General features: G+C 40.3%; 1 protein-coding gene across 5 annotated transcripts in view; it reads right to left on the bottom strand.

Annotated features, from left to right (window-relative positions):
* SCN8A (sodium voltage-gated channel alpha subunit 8) overlaps positions 1–13696 on the bottom strand; it is an 82338-nt gene extending 68642 nt beyond the window's left edge. For 4 of the 5 annotated variants that reach the window (XM_072406889.1, XM_072406912.1, XM_072406904.1 and 1 more), the window contains exon 1: positions 13570–13696. The gene's annotated coding sequence lies outside the window, so the exon portion shown is untranslated. Of the gene's footprint in view, positions 1–7305; positions 7388–13569 lie in introns of all 5 variants that reach the window. The other variant, XM_072406897.1, reaches the window with a different exon arrangement.
* Between the last annotated feature and the right edge of the window lie 1645 nt (positions 13697–15341).

Below are 15341 nucleotides of genomic sequence, written 5' to 3'. Positions count from 1 at the left end.
GACACACCATACCCTGCACAGCACACATAGGACACACCATATGATTATTTTCATCCTTAATATAACTATATTATTTTTATAAGTTGGCCAACTTGATAGAACTAATATAAACAGTCTGCTGCATTTTGATTGAATGCTAGACCCCATTCAGTACATTAGATGTCTGAAATATGGCCAGTGGGGTCTGGATGAAAACAGAACACACTAGACAGTATATATTAAATATTATTAGAAAGAAGATGGTACCGAAAGGTTTCATAGAAAGAAGCAATTTTCAGCTTAAGTGAAAGAAGACAATAGCAACTTGATGAAGCATTCACGTGCTTGTGAAAAAAAGACAGAAAACAGACAAATTCTTAACTGGCAACTATCGAAGCTAAATTTGCTAAACTCAAATCCACAAGTCGTAAAGACCCCTGATCTGTAATTAAACTGCCAAATTTGACTTCTCTGCCCATTTGGGGCATCTTTTATTCCATTCCTCCAATGCTGCTGTACAGCACAGAGGCTAGTCTGACAAAAACTGGGACTATATAAAGGTATGTGATGAAACTGGAAATGCTTTATTTAAAAATCTCATCAGTATATTGATGAAGGGAAGGAGGGAAAAGAACCAGGGATAGCAAAATATAAGTGGATTGAACTTTATCTTTAAGGTGCATGATAGCCAACATTGATGACCTATTTCTGAAAAATCTAGGGGCTGGCAGTTATGCTGAGCCACTGGCTTCAATTCATTCATGGACTTATTTTTTCATGTTTGTTTCAAAGGGCCTGATGTATTAAGGTTCTAAGGCTGGAGAGGATACACTTTCATCAGTAAAGTTGGGTGATCCAGCAAACCTGGAATAGATTTCTTAAAAGTAATTTGCTATTTGTTAGCAAAAGTTTTAAATTCTGGATTAGATCAATTCCTGGTTTGCTGGATCACCCAGCTTCACTGATGAAAGTGTATCCTCTCCGGCCTTGGAGCCTTAATAAATCATGCCCAATGACTCAAAGTATTAAAGCAAAATGGCCAACATGAGATGCAGACAGACAATAAATTTGCAGAAGTTGAGGTAAGCATATCCATGCAGAAGGCTTTAAGGAAAAAAAAGGGGCACATTGGACACAGTGCAAGTTTTTGCATATGCATTTGGAGACATGGGGATTAGTGAGATAACCACAAGTTGTACTTCACTCAGAGCCATCTTTATTCAGATATTGTGGTCATGTCCCCATTTTATTGAAGTCTATCTACTGCTCTAATGAAGACCAAGTAAATTAATTACTTAGCTACAGACAAGCATCTGCTATCTTGCAACGTCTAAAGCATTACATCTTCTGAGCCAGAACAGCTAGGTATCTGAGTGCTAAATGTCACCATATGCTTAGAAAATTGTAATATCCCTATAGAAGTTCCAAAGCTCCTACCATGCCATATTTCTGCAGTCGTCCACATGCTGTATAACAGGATTGTTTCATATTTGAAAAGACCACATAAGGATAAAGACTTAAAAAAAAGTGCAACGCCAATATAAATACTAGTTAGCCTCCATTAATGGTTCTGCAAGTGTACTGAAGCACATACATAAGTGACACCTTTTTAAAGATAATGACTTGAACACAGCTTGTAAAGTTAGAGGTCCACTTTCTCTGTTTTGACAGAAGTGTAACTTTGAAGCTCGCGTGGGGTACTGAGCTCTTAACATTATTCTAAACTTGAAAACTGCAGATTAGAGATGAGCTTTGAACTTTGATCAAGTAGGATTTGTTGTAAATGTGGTTGATGTGATACTATTAATTTTTCGTCAGACTGTTAAAAAAAAAAAAAAAAATTAATTTACATCAATAGGTAGATTTCTGTCACCCTATTTAAGTTTATTGTGGAGTTATTGGACTGTCCCGCATAAACTGCCCCTGCTCCAGTGAATAATGCTTTAACCCAGAAAAACATAAAACCCCCATTAATGGTGCCCCCAACCTCCTTAGTAATTCTGGTACGAATATTTTGTTCTGGGGCTTTGCATGTAGTTTGAATAGGGGAAGTAAGGTAAGTAGTGAAGACGGTTAGGGGAATTCCTGAGTTACCTACACAGCAAACACTTGGCAAACATGAAAACTGCCACTTGTGGGTGGAGTTGGGTGGGTGGAGTTGGGTGGAGTTGGGTGGGTGGAAGGGTTATACAGTTGACCTGTGTAATGCCAAATCTTTCCATTGCAATCATTGGTTCACAAGTTTGTTTCAGGCTGTGGTCAGCAGTAAAACCTGCTCTCGAGATTCCTTGCTTTTAACTGCACATTGCATAGTCTCAAGAGTCCTAGTTTTTCACCTACACCCGTTCACAGTAGGGCAATTTACAATGAAACTATGGATAAGGTAGACAATGCAATTATAACTAATTTGTATAATGTGCACAATCCTGAAACCTACCTATGCTAATTGTATTCATAATTGAGAAAGACAGGACTGCTACACCGAACTAGTCTCCTGGAAGCTGTAGCCTTTAAGGCAGGGGTGTCAAACTCAAAACCACAGAGGGCCAAAAATAAAAACTTAGGTAAAGTCGTGGGCCAACCTTGAAATCTATTGAAAAAATTGAAGAAACTTTTCCTTCCCATTAGATAAAAAAACCTTTTCATATGTAAACAAAGAGGTTTTGCTTCACATTCAATCTGGAACAAGCCTATAATAGAGAAAGAGGCATAACATGTTTTTTTAATTTTATTTAAGAAAAAACTTATGCCTCTTTCTCTATTTGTAGCCTTCTGAGTAAAATTTCAATGGTAACCTTTTTGCACAGGCTATCAATAATAATTACAATAACAGAGATCCAATACAGATGAAATACTAATGTGTGCACTAATCATTTCCTGTACTGATTACCTGTTTATGGAAAACCTTTCCAGTAAACAAAATGTGGCTGGAATCCAGACTGAAGGCACCTGGCTAATTGATTTTACCCACAAACTGACTAATGCTACATTATTCTGACAGTCACTAGAAGAGCTGCTAGTTTATGGCAACATATAATTAATATTGTTGCATCTTCTCTTGAAAGATAATAAGACTGCTAATACTTGCTTTGTCCTTCCTTGTTCTATGCTTTTGCTGCCAAAACAAAAAAAATATATTCACACACACACACTTACATCTAAACTAAATTACACTTAGTTTGCTACAGCATTGAGCACAATATCTGCCTGCTATATTTGAATCACTTTTTATCCTTTTTTATTTATTTAGCACTGTTTATTTCATATGCATGCTTGCTATATGCATGCACTCCAGCAATGGATGTACATTGTTGGGAAAAGGATGCACTCGACATTAAAGAAAAACTGAATTCTGTAAGTAGCATCCAGAAAAACGGAGGCGGATGGCAAAGTACTAGCAACTAACAATGCTAGTGACCTGCTGCAGATAATCTTTCCCCATTACTGATTTACTATGCCTTGTGTCCAAATAGAGGCAGGACTTTTACTTCCTCATGTCAGAGCCTCAAACAAAAAGAACAGTAAGCAATATAGAAATGACTTCAGCAAACTCACAGAGACTAGAAAACAGAGGCAACAGTGCCTTAGATCTCCAACTGCAGACATACATCTATGAGACTACAGGCATAGGAGTGCCTAGGCACATTCATATGCCAGAAAATGCATTGCATCTTTTTTTTTAATCATTTTAGATTTTTAAATCTTTGCTATAGGTAAATATTTCCAGGTACTGTTACACAAAAATGACATTTGTAAATTGTCTCTATAGTATACCAAACCTTCACAGTTTGCGTTTGGTTAAAGATGATGATACATTCAAAATTTAAATGATTTTTTTGTAAAAACAAATTGGAAACATAAGATTAGATATGTCAAAAGTGTGTTTATTAAAAGTGTTTATTAGTTGGTAACTCCAGCTACAAATTGAAAAAATTCATGACACTAACTTGTGATAGGCTCTGATTGTGTGTAAAATCTAAAGAAGCACTCAGTATACGACTAATTATTTAAACTTCTGGAATTTCAATCTGTCCAAGAAGAATAAGTGATACTGAATCAACTTCACCTTCTTTGGTGTAAAAAAAAGGAACAGATGGACATGTGGGGAAACAGCAAGCTAACCCCCAAAAAGGGAGCAGATTGACCATTTCTCTCTCATTCTTCCTGTCGGACTTATTTTTATCTTTGTCCTGCATTTGCTACTGCCCTAGTCACTACTGATAAAGTACAGTAGGATGAGGAGGTACCTGCAGCCCACTTAGATCACATGGGTAGTCCAGACCCTCCAGGACAGCACATACACAAGAAGGTTTATTGTCTCTACTAGCACTGTTTGCTGTGTCTCTAGTTTAAAGAGTGTGGAGGAGATTCCGTCAGACAGGCCATTACAGATCACAAGCTGGACAGGGCAGTCGATGGTAACAACCCAGCAGCAGGACAGGTATTTGTGTTTTATTGTGAGAAGGAACACTGCCAGAGATCTGCAAGGTGGCCTCCAGTGGGCTACTCATGTGCATGTTGGCAACCTGTCAAAAACTAACTCTGTGGGTTGCATGTGGTCCTGATATCCTGTAGTGGAACCTGTGTTCAAAGCCTAGTACCATGCAGCTCGATTGGCCTTTGCTAAAGAGTATCAAAATTGAAAGGTTTGCATTTGTTGCCCAGTTCTCTTTATAAGTGAAAGCAGGTTCACACCGAGTACATTTGACAGATTCTGGTGAACTCTGCCTGCTACTTCATCCAGCATCACCAGTTTGGCACTTGTTTAGTGATGGTCTGGAAGGGCATTACCAGGGTACATGTTAGCTAGAGGCACCCTGACTGCTGCCAGAATACCATTTTCAGACCCATTGTCAGATGTTACAATGGTGCAGGGGCGCCCAAGTTTACCATCGAGCTGAACAATAACCACTGCATGTGACTAGATTGTCTAGGCAGCTCCTGGATGACATAGGCATAGATGTCATTGACTGCCCCCCATGTTCCCAGACCTGAATACGGCCCAGATACCCATGTATTGGTGAATCCAATACCAAAACGGGCCACAGACCAGGAGCTCACTGATGCCCTGATCCAGGTCTGGGAGGAGAACACCCAGGGCACCATCCATCATGTCACAAGAAGCATGCCCAGATATTGTCAGGAGAGCATACAGGTAAGTGAGGATCAAACACTTTATTGAGACACATTGTGAGTTATTGTGATAAAATTTATGCAAGTTTAATCATTCTGTGATTTCATTTTTTTCCTTTGATTTTCAGTGTGATTTTAAATCCAGCCCTTAGTGGGTTAAAAAATTTTGGTTTCTTTTGACTGTTCTTTTATTCCCAATTACTTACACAATGTATATTAATAAAGATTTTTAATTTTTAGAACAGTTCAGAAATTGTGATCTAATATGGTATTTTAGTGTTCCCTTAATTTTTTTGAGAATTATATTGCAGCTTACCAGTCCTTAGGTGTGGTGGCTGCATGAGTTTAAGTTTTTTATAGCAGAAGACCACAGAAATTACCTGAATATTTTTCCCACTCAAAAAGCGTTGTTTTTTCTAAACTAAAAGCACAAACCAGGTTATCCTGTTTTGTAATCTGCTATTCCTCAACTATGGCTCTCTCTAAACATAAGTGGAGGAGAAAATGTAGCCACCCAGGTACAGGAAGTGTGTAGTTTGCAGGATAACCAAGCAAAACAAAAAAAGGAACAAAATACCTAAAAACTAATGTAACCTGGTAAACTATGCAGTAAGCTTAAAAAGTATAATTTTTTAATAAGTACATATTTTAGGAATTTTGTGTGACTTTCACATTTTTTAAAGCTTTCTTTTTTGTAAAAAAAACAGCAATTAGTAGATCAGCCAGCAGAGTAAGCAAACACTTACACTGCAAACCATGGTGCTTGCTTTCTGTTAAGATATGGGCAGGAGTAGAAGTGCATTTTTTCAATCAATAAGTAGTATACTAGCATTGTGAGAAGAGGCAGTGCAGCACAATCGCTGTGTAGCACTGCAAAGCAGAAAACGGCACCTGTATCAGCAGAAGTGGTGGCCACCATGAAAATATATAAATCACAAATACACACAAGATCAAGATTAAAATCATTAACATGCATTGATAATAACTAAATTCAACAATTTTTGTTTAACAATCTAAATAAATAGATGAAAATACTAAAAATTCCCTTTATTCTCAGAGGAGTGTAAAAGAAACATGATAGATTTCTGTATATTTTAATTTTGCTTTATATGAACCCTGTGTGTGGCGTTTTGATAGAAAGAGTATTAGAGATGTGGCAAGCAAATTTTTTAGAATGCACCACAACTATAAAGCACCTAAAACTTGCAAATGTGATTGTGGCCCAATAGATTTGTAAAGAAGAAAGGGACAGAAGTTTTTTTTTTTTTTTGAGTGGCTGAAATTAAAATGTCTTTATAAAGAGACTGATAATGATCACATAGGAATTACATTACATGATTACTAATACATTTTAGTAATCTGTAGTAAGCGTACCAACATGGATTATATTAGTACATATTACATCCATCGGCAGTGTTTAACTCAGTGAATTTTTTTAAGCTGGGTGGGAAAAATAGTAGGCAAGTGACACCCCCTGTGTTGTGACCCAACCCTTCAGTAATCGCCCAAAAACAGCTGGGTGGTTACTGATAAGTGCCGGGAGGTGCACCCCAGCTAAATCAGGGTATTAGAAATTCCAAAGGTGTGGTACACATAAATAATCTATACAGTGGTATCCATTCTCACATATATATATAGACTTTGAGCATGATACCTGGTCTAACTAGACATAAGACAACTGTTTGAAAGTCAAAAGAAGGGTCTGTAATCACAAAAAGTCACTAATAAATCTAACCCCTACCCACTTAAATGTTGCCCAATGTCAATGGAATGAAGCAGCCCTTGCTTGCTGCTAGAAACATATACATAAAATTTGAGGAAGAGTTGCAGCAGCACAATCTACACAAGTGCGAGGTCAGAAAGCAAAGTGTAGTGGGAAGCGGTGCCAGGGTAATGCCCAGACCAACCACAGCCCTCAATGAAGCGGATGTTGCAGTGAGAAGAGACAAGGGTGGTGTATGAGTTGTTGCTGTGTGCAGGTGGGGAGCACAGCTGTGTTTAAACGTTGTGCTGTTCATGGCACTTTAGATTTATGATCCTACTTGAGGAAGGCTAAACCTGAGATTTTTTCCAGGTATTGAACTGGCAGTGTACGCAGAAAATATTAGGAGTGTGGTCCAAAAGAAATAACCTGACAATATTACCAACAACAACCAGAATTGAGGGTTTATTAGGGATGGAGGGTTTACTTACCTGTTTATGGGAGCTTATTCCTTACTCCTTGCAATGTCCCCAGCCTCCGGGATACAGGCTCAGCCAGTATGGATGGAGTGGGCTAGCAGCAAAGATAATCAGGATAGATAACCAAGATAGAAAATGTTAAGGATTAAAGCAGAAATAAACTCAGAGATTAGCTCCTTTTTCTGACCTGGTTCTATAAAATACAGCCTGCCTGGTTATTGTTCTGAACTGCCATTAATATCTTCTAAATCTCTGACCCAGAATGAGGATGCAGCTGAGGTGTTCAGATATTTGTCACACGACTTATCACAGTTTTCTGCATACATGTTTCATCTATGTGACTGAAACTAATCAGACCAAAGGATCAGATTTACAACCATGTAATTAGCATTCTTTGGAATGAGTAGCTGAAATGACAGCTTTTATAACTTCTCAGTAAAGTTTTACTTTAACTAAGAGTGTGCAGCAGTCATTTTTGGTTTGTGCAGAGACAGCTTCACCACCAAACACAAGCAAACGTCCACAAAGAAAGGTTGTGGCCCTCACCCATGCTGCGGGCATTTTAGATGTTTTTTATGGAAAATATTAAATTTATTAAACTGTAATCTGGAAGTTTATTTGTATTTCCACTTGTACTTTCCTTCTATTGATATGCAAAATAACAAGTCTATGCAAGCTCATTTGGTAAGGCTCTTAGATTGTAAGCTCTTCTGGGTAGGATCCTCTCCTCCTCCTGTGTCACTGTCTGTATCTGTCTGTCATTTGCAACCCCTATTTAATGTACAGCGCTGCGTAATATGTTGGTGCTACATAAATCCTGATTAATAATAAGACAGGTAACAGGAAGTGAGGTAGCAGCAAAACAAAGGAGGCAAAGCAAGTCCACCTTAAGGCAGACCAATGCAGCCACTACTGGAACAAGCACAGAGCGATAAGAGGAAAGAGCCTTCCCAGGCTCTTCCCTTCACCAGACCTGTCTTCCACTAAATGCTCGGCAGCCACCCTTCTACACCCATCACCCATAGAACTGCCTCTCCAGTACCTAACTGTATATACAGCCCTGGTGAGGACTAAATATTGCAGCATGTTCAATTCTTCTCTGGTTTTACAACTCTTCACACTTCCTTACACTGCTGCGTAATATTCTAGAGAAGTAGAAGATAGAGAAGAAGAAGATTGTGTGTGCCACATATTTAGTTTATGTAAGCTTCAGTGGATAGGATTGGACTGTATGTTTTGTGGAGCTCAGTTCGTGGGCATTACCGATCGCTGTGAATGTGTACTCACAAGCTCCAAGCCCCTTCCTTTCATCTATCCTAACTTTAGCAATTGATCTTGCTTAAAGTTTAGATGCACATTTCAAAACTGGAGGTAAAGTCACCACCCCTCGCACCCTCCATGTGAGATCTTTAGCCATCTTAATTGGCACATACACAGCTCAGTGTACATTCTACCGACAATTCTACACAGGCAGGTAAGTTTGTTTCATTGCAGAAGAGATATAATTCTGCAATAATTTCTCAAAATTTTTTGTTATTCAATTTTGCTTTATAGATATATTTTAGATATGTCATAACAAAATTGATTTTTGTTCCCCAAGACAACACAAGGCTAAAATCTAGCATATGCGCACTGGTCCCCCGATGTCGTTCATCAATCCGTCCTAGTGGAACAAAGAACAACCAAGTGGGGACAATTGAAGCACTTTCCTATGGAGAAAAGAGCAGCAGGGTGCCAGAAAAGTTCATTTTCATTCTTCTATACTACAATGAAAATATACTGAGGATGCCAAAAGTATAGTTATTTTTTTAATAAACCTTGATTTGTTCAAGGAAATTTAGATTTGATCATTTAATCATAATTGTAAAATTACATGGGGATAAAAAAAAACAATGCTGGTACTTAAATACATTAATCATTGCTAATAGAATATTAAACAGCTGCCTGAAAGCTTTAAAGCCCAGTAGAAAATAAAGGCTACTAAAGCTAAAATCATTAAGTACAACAATTACAAATAACTAAACCTAACTCCACCTATTAAAGATCAATAAAAAGTAGTTTTGCAAACAAAGAAGTAGCTCTGGGTGCACTACTCATCTCCTTTTTCTCACTGTCCTCCACAGATTTTCAATTCTCATGTGCTTCTCTCTTTATAGGGTAAAAGTCATACATCACCATCCAACTCATTTCCTTTGGACATCATTGACACACTTGCTGGTAGAATTACAACACACCAACTGGTACTCATAGGACTACTAGATGGCAGAATGCACATTTGTCCTCCTAAGACGTTCCTTTAGCTGCCTCCAAAATTAAAAATATGACATGTGATGTGATACTGTTAAAATATCTACTAACTCCTGGCTGTGGATAATGAGTGGACAAAAAAAGGGAATTTTGCTCCAATATTGCCTTTCAATCTATAGCTGTTGACCACTACAATTGTACCACTAAACAACACCATGACCAGCATCATTAAACCCACTTACTTTGAGCCCAGGCTGCCATGGTCTTACTAGGTAGGCTTAGCAGCTCACAACTAACTGATGAAATGTGAATTGCTTGATTGATTGAATGTAGGGTGGAATTTTATTCTCAGCACTAGTCATAGTGTAGATGCTCTGTTTTAGAGGAGTTTAGCATTTATCGGTGTGTGACTTATCTCATGAGTATATAACATTTAGGCTCTGGACCTATAGACTTACAGCACCGATAAGAACATAATTTATAGATTTACTAAGCAATAAGAGCAAGGCTTGTTCGAGTAGAAGTTTAGGGGATTAACTTTTAAAAAACTTTTAAAAATCAGTCAAGTGAGTACCTACCAGCAGGAGCAGAATGAGGCAGACGTACATCCTGAAAACCCTAAAGGAAAATGCCTCCCACCCAATATTGTTGCTACCTAAAACCCATAACTATTACCTGAAACTGATCCGGGCTCCCAGTGGATTCCACTGATTATTCCCAAAGTGAACTATAGCCAGGGTTTACATCCTAGAACAAGTGACACGACTTTCTGCTAGAATTTCCGCTAACACTCACATGGATTTAAAAAAAATATAAATAAAATAAATACAAGAAGGTAACAACCTTACTAATGCTTAGAAGTAAATAGAAGGCGGATAAAGAACACAAGTTGGCTATTCAAACCACCAAAAATAAAGTAAATAAATAAATAAAAAAGTGGTATAACATTGATCAAAATAAAGTCATATCTGTGCATAAATTACTTGATGCATACAAATTTTTCTTTAGCTTTTTAAATATTAAAAGTAATCATAACTAATAACTCTACTAACATAATATTTTTATTAGTAACACTACCAATATTAAACTCATTTAGGACAATGCTGCACCCCACCATGGAAATTATATATACAGCAACCTAACTATATGATTCTCAAAGTTGATATACCAAAATCGTAACCTTCATAAGCTGGAAAAACCAGTGGGAAGCCACACACACCACTACCTAGGGTGCAGAAAGAGACCCAAACTCCTGGTGTCTTGAAATACAAACCCAAAGAATTCAGTCAACCACTTTCCACTACAATTAACATTTTATAAAGCACAATTGTAAGAAACAGCTCCTAAACGCATGTGGCTCTTAACTTACTTAACTACTATTTTATCTTACTATGTTTGCATAAGTTTCCCACAACTGTTTAAAATTGAAAATAAGTCCCACTTTGAACTTGGTGCAGGTGGGCGAGTATTACAGAAACAGACAGGTAATTTACCTTCTGCAAAAACTGTTCTTACTTGCCTGATCACTGCCCAGTTGTCAAATTTTGCTGTGCATGCCTGGCACTCGGCATTGGTTGCCTAGGAAACCCGGCATTCCCGGCTTCCCTTGCACATGTTGGGAATGAATGAACCCTGCACACCTGCGTGGGAGTTACGCCATCCAATTATGACTGATCAAGATGGACAAACATTGTCTTGGTAAGGGAAAAAGGCGATGGGATGGGACAGGCAAAAAGCCACCATTTCCTTTCTACAAAATTTCCCTTTAGGAAACATTAGGTGTCATTTTTCAGTACGTCCCATTACAGAGCATTTCTGATTCCATTATTAGTTTCCTGGCACTGGTCTCTCCTTATACTCTGTGTGCACAGTACCTGAAAAAGAGTTGGCAATATACTATTTAATACAAATGTAACAATGGATTGATTATGACAGAACACGCATTGTCTGTAAGGGGGGAGTAGTTTGGTGCATGTGTCCCTACATGAAACCCAGGTATGGAAGATGAAGGAGGAAGTACACAGTACAATACTAAAGGGACACATTGTCAAGATATAGGATGTGATATTCAAGTTTAACTAAATGTAAAACAGTTTTAGTCACTATAAATCTACAGTCTGGAGTCATACTTTGTACTGGAATAATGATGGCATTTAGGAGTTCAATAAACCACTCACTACAGATAGATCCATTAAGCATTTATACCACCATCTGATGATGGCTAAAGGTGCTCATTCAGCACAATGCTTGTAAGCCAGCGGCATTTTGAAGCTGTCCATTCAGGACCATGCTGAAAGTCAGATAATATCCATGCAGTGTTCTCCCCAGCTCCTTGTACCCAGGTGAAGCACCTTTTTTGGGTGTTTGCAGAAAAGTTGGGTCACAATACAGGGACTGCCACTAGCCTACAATTTCTACCCACATAGCTTAAGAACATCTCTGGGTTGAACATTGTCATGAAGCTGCCCATTTAGGACCATGCTGAAGGCAGATAATACATATGGAGATCTCCATTCAGGACCATGCTAAAGGCATAAAGCCTTTACGGACATACCTTAATCCGGACCACGCCACAAGCAGAGTGTTCATGGAGCTGTCCATTCAGCACCATGGTAAAAGTCAGATACTTATATTTAAGGAGCTGTTCATTCAGCACCATGCTATAGGCAGATAATATTCATGGAGCTGTCCATTCAGGACCACGCTGCAAGGAAGAAAGACTTCATGGGGGTGTCCGGTTAGGACAATGCTGCAAGGACGACAGTCATTTTTAGGCTGTCCATTTAGGACCATGCTGCAAATCAGATATTCTTTATGGAGATCTCCATTTAGTATCATGCTGCAAGGCAAATGGTCTTTAAAAGATGTCCAATCAGAACCGGCAATCCTATTGCTACATTCAGAATTGCTACATACAGAACATACAATTAAAAAGATGCAAAATGGTGTCAGGCTGTGCCATTAACTAGCCCGGGACAAGCGTGCCAATGGGATCAGCCATCCCTATGAAATTCCTATGCACATCATGACATCCAGCTATGGGCATTCTAGACAGATTGGGGAATGCAAGCATTTCCATTGCAGAACATAAGGGCCACAGGCTTCAGAGGAAGGGAAAAAAAAATACTGCAGTGTATAGGAGCAGGTTATATCCAACACACAGCCAGGGAAAGCCCTACAGATTGGCAGCATTATTAGTGATCATTACAAGACAATATAGCATGCAAGAATGTGTCCACCTACCACACCCGCATTCCTCACACCCTCTCTACACAGGGGGGCCACACATCCAAACTCTTGCAGGATTGTCTGCCCAGCTGCACCTCCTTCCAGGATTTCATGGAGCTCATCAGACCCCCATCCCCTGCACATACAATGGAAAGGGTGGCATGGAAGGGAGGGGCTGGAAAGTGATGACACCTTGTGATTCTCTATAGCCGCACTGATTATGGTGGGGGTCACTGTGAGAAGACCCCCCCCACACACACACACACACCTCTTAGTGGCAGGTGGTGTAAGGTATTGCCAGCTATGGGAGAAGGTTGGGGGTTGCCACCATGATCACCCTTCTCTGGGATGGGGGGTTAAAGGAGGGGTGACTCCCCAAAATAAAAGAACCCCAGTAGGAATGTGATAAAAGTCCCCAAGCCTGGGGGTAATGTAGGGACTTCAGGGTAAATAGAAGAAGGGGGTGCAGCACAGGTGATCCAGGTGGCTACTTGGTGACCCCTGCATGATGAGCCCCATGCAGCACTGGATGGGGAACTAATGGGGGCTGAAGTATGAGGCTCTGCAATCAGCCATGTGCCGGGACAGTGATGGTCAGGGCACCCAGCAAGGGAAGTTCAGGGCAGCATCGTCTCTGCGGCAAAGAGCCGGTGCCTGACACTACCCTCCCCCATCCCGGGCCCCGAGCACCAACACTCTACTTCCTCCCTCAGCCAGCACAGTCCCGGGCTCTGCCCGTCCCCCTATCAGCCCTGCTCAGCCCTTGTCTTCCACTCAGCATCATATTCCATCGGTACTTACTTGCCTGGCTCTATCGGGAGTCCCTGCAGGCGCCGCCGGACTGCAGAGGTGGGGAGGCTGCAGCAGGAGGAACTGCGGCCGTCGCCATCTTGGAGCCTCCGCAGCGCGCGCCGTTGTTATGAGGAAGGCGGCATCCCCGGCATCCCTATGGTCGTGGCCGGGCCTGGCGAGGGGTGGTACCGGAGGGGCCGCTCACTTCCATTGTATCAGCAGAGCTCCTGGTGCAGTAAATCCTCACTGACACCACACAAACTTAACCCTGATATGACTGACTCACCCATTGTGGGCAGCACCATGCTCTCCATGCCCAAACACTGCACCAGGAGCCCTTCTATATAATAAAAGCATCAAATAATAATACCCCAGGAAAGCCCAGCTATTAGCACATACCCCTTAGAGGGCGAAATATTCCTTCCTGACCCTCCATAGCCCCAGCTAACCCAATGTATAGGAAGTCATCCAGTTCATGTACTCCTGATCCCTTATAATGTGTCTGGTCCCCAAATAATTACTGGGGTATATATTAATTACCACTGGTCACATGACGTGCCAGGTGCCAAGCCTAATACCCCATGAATGCAGATTGTGGGGTCCCTCCGGTGCCCACATTGGGAACCTGGGACACTTTCCATTGGTTGTCCATTGGAAAAGTCTTCTCTGGCTTGACGAGTCTGCAGCCCGGATGGGGTCACCATGAAGGGGTCACTTAGTGGGGGTCTCTATTTTAATAAATAGGCACAAGCAAGGAACACATGATTGGTTGTTTAAGCAAGCAAAAAAAAAAAAAAAAAGCGGCGGTGGCCTGGCCATATTTTCCATGTGGGTGAGGCGATTAAATTCTATGCCAAGGTAAAGTATTCCACAACAGAACCATTCTAGGGCCCTGCCATGTAAAAACAGCACACCCCAGAGCCACAAACTGCAGCAGATACAATTTTGAACAAAGTTGCAGCTGCAGGTGAGGCGCGCTTCTTCCAAAAGCAATCACAGACTAAATGTGACTTGTCACCTTCTTAAACGATGCTGCGGTATATCTCAGCTTCTTTCCAGCCCCATTCACTTGAATTGGAGTGGTTGGGACCACAGCTGAACCTGCTGCTTAAAGCTGACGCTCACTATAGGTCTTAAATGTTTTACCTGTAAATGACCCCCCCTAAATCATGATAACTCTAATGTACCATTCCCGAGATAAACAGTCAGTTTGACGAAACTTTATACTTGGCTTGGATGTACTTTAAAAGAGACCTCAGAAACTTTACAAGTCTGTATGGATATATCGCTGTCATGTCACAATATATAATACTATTATCATTCTTTACAGTGAAATGAAGTCATCAGTTTCCTGCAAGCAGGAGGAAGCATTTCAACATGTAACCGTATAACACAGGTGAGAGGGTACAGAAAGGGATAAACCATGTCATAAATACAGCTAGGAAGTGCACAGGCACCAGAGTTTACATAACTTCTGCCTGTCTTCTAAGTACATGCTGGCCCTGGAAAGTGCCTGAATAAAGATGGCTCCTTTCTTCCATGAAGACAATATCAGGTACGGTGGTGTAATCTCAGTAGGAGGTAGTAGGTATATTTAAAGTGGCTTTGTGGTCAAGTTTTGGAAATGTAAATAATCAGCAGCAAATAAAGCCATTACTGACCTGTGTAGCTACAGGCACTGTGGAGTAAATCAGACTCGAAATTCACAGCAAAAGCAGCAAAGTTATTCATTTTCCCAGCAGCTCAGTTCCTCTTGCTTCTTCTCTTCCATTAATCGGTCT

This window comes from Pyxicephalus adspersus, chromosome 1 (assembly GCF_032062135.1).
Source record: "Pyxicephalus adspersus chromosome 1, UCB_Pads_2.0, whole genome shotgun sequence".
Lineage (NCBI taxonomy): Eukaryota > Metazoa > Chordata > Amphibia > Anura > Pyxicephalidae > Pyxicephalus > Pyxicephalus adspersus.
Note: the sequence above shows the minus strand (reverse complement) of the source record. Positions and strands in the feature narration are given on the sequence as shown.